This window comes from Maylandia zebra, linkage group LG3, assembly GCF_041146795.1.
Source record: "Maylandia zebra isolate NMK-2024a linkage group LG3, Mzebra_GT3a, whole genome shotgun sequence".
Lineage (NCBI taxonomy): Eukaryota > Metazoa > Chordata > Actinopteri > Cichliformes > Cichlidae > Maylandia > Maylandia zebra.
The window spans coordinates 23588676-23604881 of record NC_135169.1 but is presented as its reverse complement, the minus strand read 5'-3'; the positions used below and the strand labels follow the sequence as shown (position 1 = coordinate 23604881).

Genomic DNA, 16206 nt, shown 5'->3' with positions numbered 1-16206 from the left:
TAAAATTGTCATGAAAATCATTACATAAACTAATGAGACCGTGCACTCAAACTTAAAGACCCTGGCTTGAAGACGAGTCTGTTTACAGTATATGGACCTGTATCCATGCTAAAAGCGCATGTGATTGCAAAAGTGAAAAATAGCCTGTACCAAAAAATAAAAAATAGCAGATGAATGACAGCTTAGACATTCAACCATAAGTGGCCAATGCAAAGCAGGCCTCAAGGCAACAGGATTTCTTTTTTAGGTTTTACCATGACCTCAATGGCACGTATCAATGTAGTAATGTATGCTCATGAGTACTGTGAGATCCAGTCATGGTAACCAATGGCATTTCCAACTCTGGTATGAGATATACTAGCTCTGCTTTGGCTTCAGTGAGTTCACAATAACCATAAACTGCCACTGAAGGGGTGGAAAATTCAAATGATTTACTTCAAAAATTGGATACTTTGAAAAAAGTTTATCAGTTTTTTCTTTAAAAATAAAGAATTAAGTCAAAGTTCAGCTCAGTTTGAAACCAATGTCGTTCAAGAAGTATTTAACTCCAAGTAAGTGAAAAGAAAATTAATCTTTCTTACTTTACTTATGTCCTGAAGCACTGAGTATACTGTACAGCAAATGAATATGGAACTTCATCTGCATCTGGCAACAATATCAACATAACTCATTGGAATTCTCTTTATGATAATCTGGAACTGAGAACATCTCGATACACAGACCATAATGTTCTAGACTTAGAAAAGGATATAGACCCGGAAAATAATTTCTTCTACAACATCAGCAGTAACTGCTGCTACTTCACTGATGAACAGTTTAAGCACACCATCAACACGGAAAATAAATTATCAATAATCCATTTTAACACCAGAAGTCTGTATGCCAACTTCAACAATATAAAGGAATATCTAAATGAGTTGACAAATCCATTTGGAATTATTGCCATTTCTTTAACATGGATCAATGCGGAGAAAGGAATGGACTTTGGACTGGAGGGATATGAAGTGAATTTTGTAAATAGAAGGAACAAGAGTGGAGGGGGAGTAGCTGTGTATGTGGATAAAAACCTAAACTACAAGGTGGTAGAAAGTATGACAACTGTAATTGATAATTTACTAGAATGTATAACAATTGAAATTTATAAGGAAAAAGAAAAAAATGTAATAATTAGCTGTATATATAGAACACCTGGCTCTAGTATTCAAGTATTTAATGACTTCATAGAGGAAATATTCTCTAAAACAAATCAAAAAGTTATGTTTATCTGCGGTGATTTTAATATTGACCTGTTGAATCCGAAAAAGCATAAAATGACCGACGAATTCCTAAACACTATGTACAGTTTGAGTTTACATCCTAAAATAACCAGGCCTAGCAGAATTACACCACATTGTGCCACCTTACTTGACAATATTTTCACTAACAATATGGAAAACAACATTGTGAGCGGAATATTAATTAATGACATTAGTGATCACCTACCAGTTTTTGCAGTTTATGACACTAATTATAAGAAAAACCAGCATGAAGAACAACTGAGATACAGACGTGTAAGGACAGAAGAAACTATGACTGCATTTAAGAACGATCTATTAAATCAGGACTGGGACAATGTGTACAAAGAAGCTGATATTGATATTGCATATGGCATATTTTTAAGAATATTCATGGAGTTGTACGATAAAAACTGTCCAACAATAAAATACAACAGAAAGCACAAATATTCAGATAGACCATGGCTCACTAAGGGTTTACAAAATGCATGTAAAAAGAAAAATACACTCTATAGGGAATACCTAAAACAAAGAACAAAAGAAGCTGAAAATAAATATAAAAAATACAAAAATAAGTTGACCAATATTATACGTGTATGTAGAAAGGAGTATTATAGTAAAATATTGAACAACAATAAACATAATATGAAGGGAATATGGGATGTTTTAAATGGTATCATTAAAAATAATTCTGGACAACAAAGTTATCCACAATACTTTATCGATAATGGCAATATTATGGAAAACACTGCTGATAAGGTCAACAGCTTTAATCATTATTTTGTAAATATTGGACCAAAACTGGCAGAACAAATTCCTGAGTCACTGCCATCAGTAGAATGTAGTGAAAACCTGATTGATAGGAACCCTAACTCAATGTTCCTCACATCAGTGGAGGAAAAAGAAATAATTGACATTGTACACATGTGTAAATATAAAACATCTACTGATTGTAATGATATTGACATGAAAATCGTCAAGAAGGTCATTGAAGGAATTGTAGGACCTCTAACATATATTTGCAACTTATCATTTCAGACGGGAAAAGTGCCAAACAAAATGAAAATAGCTAAAGTTGTCCCGCTGTATAAAACCGGGGATAGACGCCACTTCACAAATTACAGGCCTGTTTCTTTACTACCACAATTCTCCAAAATCCTAGAAAACCTGTTTAATAAACGATTAGACAAATTCTTAGATGAATATAAATTACTCTCTGACAGTCAATATGGATTCAGATCAAAAAGATCAACATCTCTGGCATTAATCGAATCAATTGAGGAGATTACGAATGCTATAGATCAGAAACAGTATGCAGCTGGAGTATTTCTGGATCTCAAGAAAGCATTCGACACAATCAATCATGACATATTAATTAATAAACTGGAACGATATGGGATTAGGGGGGTTGTACTGCAATGGGTGAAAAATAATTTAAGTGACCGGAAACAATTTGTGAAGCTGGGTGTCCATTCCTCATCATGCTTGGACATTGCTTGTGGTGTTCCACAAGGCTCTGTACTGGGTCCAAAATTATTTATTATTTATATAAATGATATTTGTAAGGCATCTGATATATTAAAATTAGTATTATTTGCAGATGACACAAATATTTTTTGTTCTGGGGGGAATCTAAAGGAGCTGCTGGATACAATTACTTCAGAAATGTGCAAAATTAAAAAATGGTTTAACAGGAACAAACTATCGCTAAATCTAAGTAAAACTAAAATTATCTTATTTGGGAATTCCCTTAGAAATGCACAAGCGCAGCTTCATGTAGATGGTGTGGAAATTGAAAGAGTAGGGGAGACCGGGGATAGTTGTAACATTTTTGACATTTCTGTCTGTAGCTTGGAGCTCTTTTAAGGTAGTGGATTCAAAATTTATGCAAAGTATTTACATGTCTCTGCTATTAAATAGTGCAGCTATTTTCTCTGCAGCACAATTACCCATTGCATGGTATGCTCTCAAACACAAAGAGTGAAATGTTACAATTTACCCCATAGTCTGGGTTAGTTGTAACATACCGCGGGGTGAGATGTAACACAATGAAATAAGGGTACTGACAAAATCTTAAAATGTAATCTATTTTATTCAACACCTGAATGCACTTATAAACATTTATGTAGCTGTTTGTGAGTGTGTGTAGGAGTGTGTGACAGAGTGCAGAAATATAACCACGTGAAAGCAGGTGTGCTCAGACATTTCTAGAAAATGGCCCTGTTGAGTCGCGGTGCGGGAGCTGCGGTAGTCACGCGGCCTGACTCACTCTGTCAGGTTGTTCAGGAGGAGATGAACAGACGTTTTGATAAACAAAATTCTAATGAAAGTGAGAACATGTACACTGTTACATCTTTCAGAAAATGTTTTGAAATTGTGAGGCACAGTTCAGAATAAATGTTTTTCAAAAACCATTGCATCTTTTTAGTAAATGATTATTTCCAAAAGAAATTTCTAGAAGTTCAGAACAGTAAAATTCACGCTTTTTAGAATTAATTACAAAATAACTCTTACGAAGTTAAACTAAAATACTCTTTGAGAGTTAATATATAAACTCTTCGTCGTTGTGTCCTTGGGCAAGACACTTCACCCGTTGCATACTGGTGGTGGTCAGAGGGCCCGGTGGCGCCAGTGTCCGGCAGCCTCGCCTCTGTCAGTGCGCCCCAGGGTGGCTGTGGCTACATAGCTTGCCATCACCAGTGTGTGAATGTGTGCGTGAATGGGTGGATGACTGGATATGTAAAGCGCTTTGGGGTCCTTAGGGACTAGTAAAGCGTTATATAAATACAGGCCATTTACCATTTAATATATAAACTCTTAACACCTAGTTAGCATTAGTAAGTGTTAAATTATCAACTCCAGACAGATTTGGTATTTAACATTAAATCAGAGTTAACGTACCAACTCTCCAAAAAGAGTTAAATTAACACTCTCTGGTGTGGACCCATATAGACACTTTAATAGTGTTGAAATCAAATCTGACAGTGTTAATTTGGACATGCTGGATTTGCTGTGTAGTTTATTTTCTTACTACCTGTAATTTATTGCAGATTACTTTTATTTGCTTAATTGTTTACTAAATGTTTGAGGTGCGAAAGAAACCGCAATGGAGCAAAATATGGGTGTGTGTGGTTGGAGGATATGTTTGTATGTGTGCGTTTGGGAACCACTGAATTAACAAAACAATTATTAAAAAGTAATAATAATCCAACAACTGAAGGAAGAAAATAAACGGAAGTCTGAGTTTGGAATGGAAGGTTAAAGTATTTAAAACATTTTGTCATAGAAAAGAGCAACATTTGTTTGTATAACCTTTTTAGAACTTTGTTGTTCATTGTTATTTGTTGACATTCATCAGTTAAGTTCTTATCCAAATATAAAAAAACAGAAACAGGCTTCAGTGTGATGATAATATGCTGTTGGACAGCAATGTACATCTACCAGTTTCCCTACTATGACTCACCTTTGGAACAGTCTAGGTATGATCAAGCCTTTCCAAAGGACTGTTGGACATTTACATTGTCTCCTACAGAATATATAAATGACATTTTTAATGTAGAAAGTGGAGTTACCATATGAATGTATTTTTACCATTTGAATCACTCAAAGCTTCCTTATGACTGTTGGAGGTGGTGAGTAGAGCCATTCCCATTAGGTTACTGGATTTAAGTCTTTTAGTAAATTCACCAATTACTACACCTTCTATTGTCTTTATCAACTACACCACCAGCTCATTAAGCTCAAAAACCTGCTTCATAGTTAAGCCACAGAGAGACTCTACGAATTGACTCTGCTTTTTGAACAGTTACACAACAAACTGACACAACTCTGTGTCAGTTCTGTGCTATCTTTCATGACCTGAGCATTGTGCTTTTGATGTCTTACTGATCAAACCAAAGACTGTCATGTAGAGCTTTTTAGTTTTCCTCTCACACACTTTTCTTTTTGTTCTCATTCTGTCACTGTCATGAGTGTGTCTGAACAAAGCTTTCAAAGCATTCGTACAAAATTGAGCCATGTCTGAATCACTGACTGATGAATCATGAAGTAACATTGCGTATACCACATCTGAAATACTCCCTTTTTAGTCTGGAAAGAAATGATTCATTCCACTGATCATTGTTCAGAATTGCTCCACTTCAAACACGAATAATACCAGTCACAGTTTCTTTCCAAAAGATGTGTTCCTGTGATAAACTGACTTTATTTCCTGCTTGGTAAGTTTGTCTCTCAGCATTCAACGTCAAAGCAGCAAATGCAGTTTGTTCACCTACTAAAAAATTACTGAAACAAATAAATTTTCAGCTATCTCTTTAGATCTCTAATCTAAATGCCCAAAATGACAAAAACAAATTTTCTTTTACAGTCACCGGCTGTTGTGTCAAATGTACATAAAGATTGATTGCAGAGATTTGCATATCATTTATATTGATATTTATTATATTTATTTATATTTATTTATCAATATATTTATGCATATCATTTACCTTAACCTTAACTCAAAGGGCAAGAGCGTGAATGGAGCTGTATCATGAACCTGTATCATCAGAGCAACGTTGCTTGCTTCTGCATCACTGAATCCTTTTTTCTGTTAGTGAAATCCAGCTTGCGGGGCTTCACGTAGCAACAATATCTTTTTCCCCCTAAAAAGAAGTTGCATAAATTTAGCCTACAGCTAATAAAGCACCTAAATACCTCTACAGCTACATGTAAATTTAAATGTTTGATGATGTGGAGTTTTATTCATTCTCCATTTTCAAAGTAAGAAGCAATGATACCTTAAATTGCATTTTAAGTTGTTTTATGATTGTGCCCACATTCAAAGGAAATGATTATCATGCCCTATTATGCACCTTAATTTGTATTTATACAATTGCGTGGAATGAGTTCTGAGTTGAGTGTTTTTTAATGGCCAAAAAGTATTTAAATAAATAAACTGAGAGTTAAATTTGTCTTGTCTATTTCTTTTTTTGGTGATTCGCGACTCAAAACCGTGATCCGAACCGAACCATGAGTTTTTTGATCCGTTGCACTACCAGTATTGACTGTAGTACGTTTTAACATGCACAAAAGACACTAATGAAACATGGAGCTTGCACTCTCTGATTTGTTGTGAACAGAAATAACTATTTTTTCACAAAACCAATTGACACTGTGTTAATCACTATTACAACTAAAAGATTGGACTGGATTTATAGAGCACTTTTCGAGAACCTCAGAGCGCTTTACAATTCCACTATTCATTCACTCTCACATCCACACACTGGAGAAGGCAAGCCACAATTGTATCCACAAATTAAATTAAAAACAAATCTGTGAAAAAGGTTTTGACAAATGTTTGTTGTTGTTTTGACAAATTCAAAACAACTTTGTTTAAATATACTTAAAAATATACTTGTGCTTCTTACAGGTGGTTTAGACAGCTGGATTCGGTGAAATCCCCATCTGACTGTAATCTTTGAAAGACGTTTCCTCATTCCAGGTAATTTTCTGGTTTACAAACTGAATCAGTTTCTGTTTGTGGAAAAAAACACATCAGACAAAAGGACAGAGAGTGAAAGAGAGGCTGTCTTTGGAAGTACAGGTGTTCTCAGTGATTTCTGCCTTTGTGCAGAGACACACACATTCATCATGTTGCTCTCTGAGATATCGTTGGTGCTGCTGATGGTTTGCGCCACTCAGGCTTCACATTTTTTAGGCACAGTCATGACCTACTACCCAAAGGACACTTTTGCAGATGGATCTGTCACAGTGAGTACATTTTCTTTCTTAAAATAATGTACTTACTTTTAAAAATCTTACAAGACCTAAGTGAACACTTTGTGGCTGTAAATTTAAAGGTGACCGTTCGGTATAAGCTGAACTTCCACGACTGCATATATGATACCACATGGAGTTGCCTCAGTGGTGATTGTGGGATTGGAACCTACACACTACATGTGGTAAAACAGGAGAGCAGTGGAGACTGGTGTCAGAGAGAGGGAATCATGACTCGACAGGTTTCCAGCAACGCTCTGTTTGAGCTTTGGTGAGTGTACAACAACAGGAAAAAGTCATTTGTAAAAACTTTTTTAAATTCTCAGTGATGGGCAACAAAACCACTTTCCCCCAAAATGTCAACGGCTCAACAAAAAATAATGTTTTCGAGAAGTGAAGAATTATGTTAATGATCAGCTCTGCTGTATTGGTGGCTCATGATTAACTAATAATTTATTAAAACATGTTTTGTTCAGACTTTAAAAACTGAATTTCTGATCAATTTCCACTGAAGGTTGAATAGTGGTGCCTGGATATCAAACATCAATAACATCGTGTCATGGAGAGCTGTGACTCGGGTGGAACTGAGGAACCGGTCCGACACCGGCAAAGCCAACACATCACCTCAGACCACCATCCTACCAGCTGTGGGGTAAGCCCACTTTATGTGTGTCTGTGTTTGTATTCTTATATATTTCATATTTTACATTCATCCCTTTCATATTAAAATGTATTTAACAAAGTATTTATCACCTGTTTGTTATATTAAAATACAGCAAATAGAGCTACAATCTTTGTTTCTCTCTCAGAGTTCCTTCAAACTGTCAGAGAGATTTCAGCCTGTTGATGTTTGACCCTGATGGAGACGAAGTTAAATGCAGATATGGAAACTCTGCACTCTCAGAGTGTAATCCCTGCACTCCACCGTCTGTCCTCAGCCTCTCATCGGTGAGCAATGACTGTTACTCTCATGTCAGATGAGACAAGCAAACATTTTGCACAGAAAGTGATTAAATGGTTTTAACTGAGTTACAGTTCAGATCAATTTATTTTGCAAAAGTGAAAGTTTGTCCAAAAAAGTTGGACAAAAAACATTTTGGTTATTTTGACTTCAAGGCAAAGACTAAAAGCTGGCACAGACAGTCACGCAATAATGTGATGGGAATTTTTTTAATTGAATTACAATTGATCTAAATTTTGTAGAAGTGAAAGTTTATCCAAAACAAGTGTTTTTTCTACATTTTTTATATCCTTGAATTGAAAATGTTTTCTGCAACAGAAAACATTTTGGTTATTTTGACTTCAAACCCATTTTCGTCCTCTTGCAGTCCTCTTGTACTCTGTCATTCAGCCCCACCAGCAGCAGTAATGAAGGTTCGTATGTAGTACAGCTGGTGATGGAGGACTTCCCCAGACAGACCATCACTCTGACTCAAACCAACGGGACACAAACAACAATAACTACCAACGATGCCATCAGCAAAATACCGATTCAGTTTGCTTTGAAAGGTACCAATATACGTTTCATTATCTTACAATGAGAGCACTAAAGAGCTGCTAGTGACGATGAACTTAGTGCTCGGCCTGATGTACAGAGATGTTTGACCACCAGTGTCATCAAGACTGATTCTCTGGACCAACAAATATTAATCTGTCCAGCAGATATTTTACTCTGGATCATCTTTCCATCCTGTGAGAATCACCTTAACTTCTCTGTATTCTTCCAGTTGATCCTGCAGTGCCATCCTGCACAGAAGGACTCTTTCTGCCCAAGTTTCTTCCTCCAACACCAGCCAACGGAGCTCAGCTCTACAACAATGTCAGTCAGACTCTGGAAATTCACATCACTGCAGAGGCACTTAACTCCACGTAAGTAAAACACAGTTAAAGACTTTGTCTGAATATATAAAAGTTTAAATATTTAATTCAGGGAAGCCTCTGGGTAGAAATGAAATATAGTCCTGAGTCATGAATCTTAGAGAAATGAGTGATGTGCAAATTTAACATATGTTGCAGGTCTTCAGGTTACATATCTAACAACATGTCAGATGTCAAGTTAAATGACACAGTGTCTGTGAGAAAAAACATGGCCTAATAAAAGCTGTACTCAGTTGGGAAACAAAAAGAAATATGCTCCTTTTCCAGATGGGCAGATTTTGAAAAAAAAAAAGTTGACAAGTTTTTGATTTTGTTCTTTGAAGGATCTCTGAGCTGCTCTACAGCGGGCCGTACAATTTAATCAATAACACATCAGGACCAGGACAGTTCACCCTGAGATGGACACCATCTGAAAGCGAAGAAGGACAAAGTCTCCCCATCTGTTTTGTTGTCCAGGCAGTTTTCAGGTCAGTCTCCTGTTTCATATAAATGACTCTGTAGAAAGTTGTAGCAGCTGAAATTCCTGAAATGAAAAATTTTCAAAGTAACATTTTAACTTGTTGCTGAAAAAGTTTCCTGTTGTAAGGATTGTTCTATAATTAAAAGGTAGTTAGCTCTCCTTTGAGTCAATAAATATTGTTCTGACATTCCTGAAAGGAAAGCTTTTAAACTCATATTTGAACTTGCTGCCTAACAAGTTTCCTGTTTAAAGGATTTTTCCGTCATTAGAAGACAGTTAGCTCTCCTTTGAGTCAATAAATATTTTTTATCTTTTGAGATTACAATTGTAGTCAGAAGACAAAATGAAAACCAGGAAGCTGATAACAAGAGAAAAACAGCTGTTAGACAGTGTTGGGAAGGTTACTTTTAAAATGTATTCCACTACAGATTACAGAAAAAATGGCCCAAAATGTATTCTGTAACGTATTCCGTTACGTTACTCAATGACAGTAATGTATTCTGAATACTTTGGATTACTTAATATATTGTCATGCTTTTAACAACTACAGGAATGTACTATTGCTGTGTAATTCAGTACTATTACTGAAGGATACTCGCCATACCAATACCAACTAGATTTTTAAAAATCTTAATATAAAACGAGTAACAGTAGGATGGACATTAGATAGGACTGCACTTTTTGCAGTGATCTCGCATAAAAAACTATTTCGCTATCCTGCCCATGCACTGCTGGCTGCTGTAACTGATGCCACCAATATTAATAGGATGCTTACATTAGAGCCTCTTATTGCATGTCTTGTTTTGGTTTCAAGCAATCAGAATCAGAAAAACTGTATTAATCCCAAATAGAAATTGAGTTGTTTTTTGTTTTGTTTTTTAAAAAAGGGCTGTGAATCCTACTCGAACCTGGGCCGGCCGCTCTCAGCCATGTCATATATGACTGCATGCGGACTGCAACTGAGCTAAACCTGCGCCCAACTGTGTTTAATCACCAAATTGGAGAAGACATAGAGAGGGGATAGCCTAACATAGAAAACAGGAAATGACCGCTGTGTATTCCATCTATTTAAAAAAAGTAGATGTATTCTGATTACCACCCATTAAATGGTAACAGGATACAGATACTAATATTTTGTATTTTAAATACGTATTGCTGGTACATGTATTCCGTTACTCCCAAACACTGCTTTTAGATAAGAAAAGACACTAAGAACCTGAGTAGAGGATCATGGATTTATCAAGTAAATAAATATGGATGATCACTGGGGACCTTAAAATAGAAAGAGAAAAAGAGAAAAAAGACTGAAGAAGATTCATGGATGTAGTGAAGGAAGACATACATAGGGTTGGTGTGACTGAAGAGGATGTTAGAAACACAGGAGGCAAATCTTCTGCCTGTAATGACCAGTAGAATAGAATAGAATAATCCTTTAATTGTCCCACAAGGGGAAATTTGGATGTAACAGCAGCAAGACAGATATATACAAACAAACAGTACACAAGACACAGAACAGAAACATACACAATTTTTACATATTTACATCAAATCAAATCAAATCACTTTTATTGTCACATCACATGTGCAGGTACACTGGTACAGTACATGCGAGTGAAATTCTTGTGTGCGAGCTTCACAAGCAACAGAGTTGTGCAAAATACAATAACGTAAACAAGCAAAATACAAGAATGGCTAAATCTGAGAGTAATAAATATATGTACAATATAAGAGTGTATGCATTACTGGATGTGTATACTAAATATGTTTTTCTACGTGTATGTGTGTGTGTATACATATTTTACAAATTAAATAGAGTAAACAATAAATAAAATATATAAAATATACAGAGGTTGGTAGTTGGACATGTGCAAAACAAGTGGCATTTAAATACAGTGTGTAGTGCATAATGTTGAAGTTCCAGTAGTGAAGGTGAGGTGTCTATGAAGTGTTCAGCAGTCTGATGGCCTGATGGAAGAAGCTTCTCTCAGTCTGCTGGTTCGGGACTGGATGCTGCAGAACCTCCTTCCTGATGGAAGCAGTCTGAGCAGTTTTTGGCTGGGGTGACTGGAGTCCTTGATGATCCTCCCCACTTTCCTCAGGCAGCGCTTCCTGTAGATGTCTTGGAGGGAGGGAAGCTCACCTCCAATTATCCATTCAGAGCACCACACTACTCTCTGGAGAGCTTTGCAGTTGTAAGCGGTGCTGTTACTGTACCAGGTGCTGATGCATCCAGTGAGGATGCTCTCAATGGAACAGCGATAGAAGGTCCTGAGGATGCGGGGGCTCATGCCGAATCTTTTCAGTCTCCTGAGAAAGAAGAGGCGCTGCTGCGCCTTCTTCACTGTTTTGTTTATGTGTCCTGACCACGTAAGATCCTCAGCCAGATGTACACCAAGGAACCGGAAGCTGCTCACTCTTCTCAACAGCAGCGCCGTTGATGGTGATGGGGGTGTGTATTTCTCTGCACCTCCGGAGAGGATAATGGTTACCAAAAACAGAGTACTGTACCGTTATTAAATTAAATAAAAATTAAATACAGATAAGAGGCAAACCCTGGTTGTAGTGTGAATTGGTTGATAAAATAGTGCCAAGTTACAGCGCTGATGTAAACATCTATGTTTGTTGGTAGCAGTTTTGATTGTGCAGTCTGACAGCTGCAGGGAGTAAGGACCTGCAGAAACGCTCCTTCATGCATCTAGGATGCAGCAGTCTGTCACTGAAGGAGCTCTGCAGTTCAGCAACATTTACATGCATGGGGTGGGAGACTCTGTCCATCAGATATGTTATTTTGGCCAGAGTCCTTCTGTCTCCCACCACCTGCACTGGGTCCAGGGTGCATCCCAGAACAGAGCTGGCCTTCATGATAAGTTTATCCAACCTCTTCCTCTCAGCTGTCAATAAACTGCTGCTCCAACATACAACACTGTAAAAAAATGACGGATGCCACCACAGACTCATAGAAAGTCTTTAAAAGCACTCCCTGTACTCCAAATGACGTCAGCCACCTCAGCAGGTAGAGTCTGCTCTGACTCTTCCTGTGAAGAGCATTAGTGTTGCGGCTCCAGTCCAGTTTATTATTCAGGTGAACACCCAGGTACCTATAAGAGTCCACTATCTCAATGTCCACTCCACGGATGTTCACCGGTGTCAGTGTGGTGGGTCTGCGTCTTCAGAAGTCCACCACCAACTCCTTTGTTTTCCCGGCGTTGATCAGCAGGTGCTTCTGCTGGCACCAGTCCACAAAGTCCAGAGTCCACTGTCTGTACTCTGAGTCGTCCTCACTTGTGATGCGGCCGACTATAGCAGAGTCGTCAGAGAACTTCTGTAGATGGCAGCATGGGGAGTTGATGGAGAAGTCTGCAGTGTAGAGGGTGAAGAGGAACGGTGCCAGCACAGTTCCCTGTGGTGCCCCTGTACTGCAAACAAATGTATCAGAGACATAGCCCTGTGTCCTCATATACTGTGTGCGTTCTGTGAGCTAGTCCAGTATCCACTGGGACATGTGGTGGTCCACTCTCGATAGCTCCAGCTTGTCCCTCAGAAGTCGTGGTTAGAGGGTGTTGAAAGCACTGGAGAAATCAAAGAACATGATCCTCACAGTGCTTCCAGGCTTCTCCAGGTGAGTCAGAGCTTGGTGCAGGAGGTAGATGATGGCGTCCTCCACCCCGATGCCAGGCTGGTAAGAAAACTGTAGCGGATCCAATGAAGACCTCAGATGGTGCAGATGGCACAGATGGTGCAGAACCAACCACTTGAGGGTCTTCACCATATGTGATGTCAGGGCTACCGGCCTGTAGCTGCTGACGTCCTTAGGATGGGAGGTCTTTGGTACCAGTACAACACAGGAGGTCTTCCACAGCTGTGGTACTTTCCGCGGCAACAGGCTCAGGTTGAACAGATATCCTAGGATGCCACACAGTTCATCTGCGCAGCACCTCAGGAGCCTGGAGCTGATGCCATCTGGACCTGCAGTCTTGTGAAGCTCATTCCTCACTTGAAGTGCTGAGATGGAGAGGGGGTATTTCAGGGGGGTGGGGTGTATGTTGGAGTTCACAGAAGGTGGGGGTGGTGTGATGGCTGGGAGCTGAGAGGTGTGAAGTCCTGAGATGAAAGACAGGCAGTTCCTGAAGATGAGGGAGATTGCAATAAGGGGAGGGGTGGTTGATCAAACCTATTAAAGTATTTATTTAGGTCATTCACCCACCCCAAGTCTCCTGCAGCCTCGGCGGTTGGTTTTTGTCCTGAGATTGTCTTCAGGCTGTTCCAAACCCCTCTGATGTTGTCCTGTTGCAGCTGCTCTTCCATCTTCCTCCTGTAGTTTTCGTCCCTTGCCTTATCTTCCATTTCCACTTCTTCTGGACAGCTCTTAGCTCCTGTTTGTCTCCAGATCTAAAGACTCTCTTCTTCTCCTTGAGGAGAGCCTTAATTTCAGGATTTATCCATGGCTTGTTGTTAGAAAAACACGTACCTTTATGATGGGTACGCGGTTGTCCACACAAAAGTTCATGTATTCCGTAATGTCTGTGATGCTGTTGAGGTCATCCTCCAGGGGGCTGCAGAGGTTGTCCCACACAGTAGAATGGAAACAGTCCCTCAGGGCCTCTTCAGTCTCTGCCAACCATTTCCTAACTGTGTGTTTCACAACCTGTTCTCTGTGTGCTAGAGGTTTATACACAGGCTGGAGATGAACCAGGTTGTGATCTGAGCCCACCAGGAGAGGGAGAGGTGATGATCTGTATGCCTCCTGGGTGTTAGCATAAAATAAGTCCAATGTTTTATTGTCTCTGGTGTGGCAGGTGACGTACTGGGTGAAGGTGGGGTGAGTGGAGGACAAGGAGATGTGAATAAAGCCCCCAGAGATCAGGAAAAGGGCCTGAGGGTGCTGTGTTTGGAGTCTGCTGGTTACAGTGTGCAGGACCTCACAGTCTGCTGCAGCGTTAGCAGAGGGCAGGACATACACAGCTATCATAATGACGTGTGTAAACTCTCGCGGTAAATAGTACGGTCTCATGCTAACCGCTAACAGCTCAATGTCCTTACAGCATAGCGTCTCTTTGTTAGATAACTCCCCAGAGTTATAGCATCTATCGTTCACAAACACAGCCAGATCCCCTCCTCTCTTCTTACCACTCTCCGTTGTTCTGTCTGCCTGGATCAGATGGAAACCATCTATGTTTATGTGTGAGTCCGGAGTTAGCGTGGTTAGTCACAACTCTGTGAAGCACATTCCCAGTTTTTTGGGGCGTGATCTCACATTCCCCATAATAATAGATGGAATTGCTGGCTGGTACCTCCTAACCTTACTGTGATGCCTGATTCCGGCCCAAGTCTCTTCCTCCTCACCTCGCGGGCGATGTTGGCTTGCTCGGTGGTAGGCAGTGGAGGTGGAGTGGAGGCCCTGAGGGCTAACAGCTGATCCCTGCTGTAAACAATAGGTGGTCGGACCTCCACGCGCTCTTTTTTACAAATGCTGTAAAAAAATGTGATTAAAAACACGATTGTCCATAAAATTCCGAGCTCCATTATGGAGTAGTATAGCCCTCAATAAAAAAAAAAAAAAAAACAAGAACAAGAAACACAAGAAACACAATAACAACAAAAAAAGAGAAAAAAGGACTCGGTCAGGTCAGAGCTGCTGATAGTGGCTGCCAACTCGGAGCGGCGCCGGAAGTAAGTAAGGGGTACATTAAGGGGTGCAAGTATTAGAAAGCAGGCAGTTTGAAAACCACTATGTTGTAAAAGCATGCTCAATTAAGATAGAAAGTGTCAGTGTTTAGGTGACTTGAAGATATCATGGCATCAGAGGCCTATATTAAACTTTCTTATTTCTGCAGTGGAACCAAGTATCACTCAGAGCTTCGATGTGTCACTGTGACTGTTGCATACGGTGAGTAGAGCCCTTTACCATTTAAGCCACATTTTAAATTTAATTTACTGAATCAGTGTAACTGAGTTATAACATCTATTTCTAACTGTTTATAGGACCAGTAATAACCACAACAACTACCACCAGTACTCCAACTACTGTACCTGTGTGTACGTGTGTGTGGCCCCTCAGTAGTACTACAACTACTGAACCTGCAAATACTACTACCAGTACTGCAACTACTGAGCCTGCAAATACTATTACCAGTACTGCAACTACTGAACCTGCAACAACTACTACCAGTACTCCAATTACTGAACCTGCAACAACTACTACCAGTACTCCAACTACTGAACCTGCAACAACTACTACCAGTACTCTAACTACTGAACCTGCAAAAACTACTACCAGTACTCCAACTACTGAACCTGCAACAACTACTACCAGTACTCCAACTACTGAACCTGCAACAACTACTACCAGTACTCTAACTACTGAACCTGCAACAACTACTACCAGTACTGCAAATACTGAACCTGCAACAACTACTACCAGTACTCTAACTACTGAACCTGCAACAACTACTTCCAGTACTGCAAATACTGAACCTGCAACAACTACTACCAGTACTCCAATTACTGAACCTGCAACAACTACTACCAGTACTCCAACTACTGAACCTGCAACAACTACTACCAGTACTCCAACTACTGTAACTCCAAGAACTACTACCAGTACTCCAACTACTGAACCTGCAACAACTACTACCAGTACTCTAACTACTGAACCTGCAACAACTACTACCAGTACTCCAACTACTGAACCTGCAACAACTACTACCAGTACTCCAACTACTGTAACTCCAAGAACTACTACCAGTACTCCAACTACTGAACCTGCAACAACTACTACCAGTACTCTAACTACTGAACCTGCAACAACTACTACCAGTACTCCAACTACTGAACCTG

General features: G+C 39.3%; 1 long non-coding RNA gene across 1 annotated transcript; it reads left to right on the top strand.

Annotated features, from left to right (window-relative positions):
- Positions 1 to 9238: 9238 nt before the first annotated feature.
- Positions 9239 to 15415, top strand: LOC143414013 (uncharacterized). The gene is made up of 3 exons (XR_013094576.1): positions 9239 to 9376; positions 15204 to 15256; positions 15352 to 15415. It is a non-coding gene; the product is annotated as an uncharacterized LOC143414013 (long non-coding RNA).
- Positions 15416 to 16206: the final 791 nt, after the last annotated feature.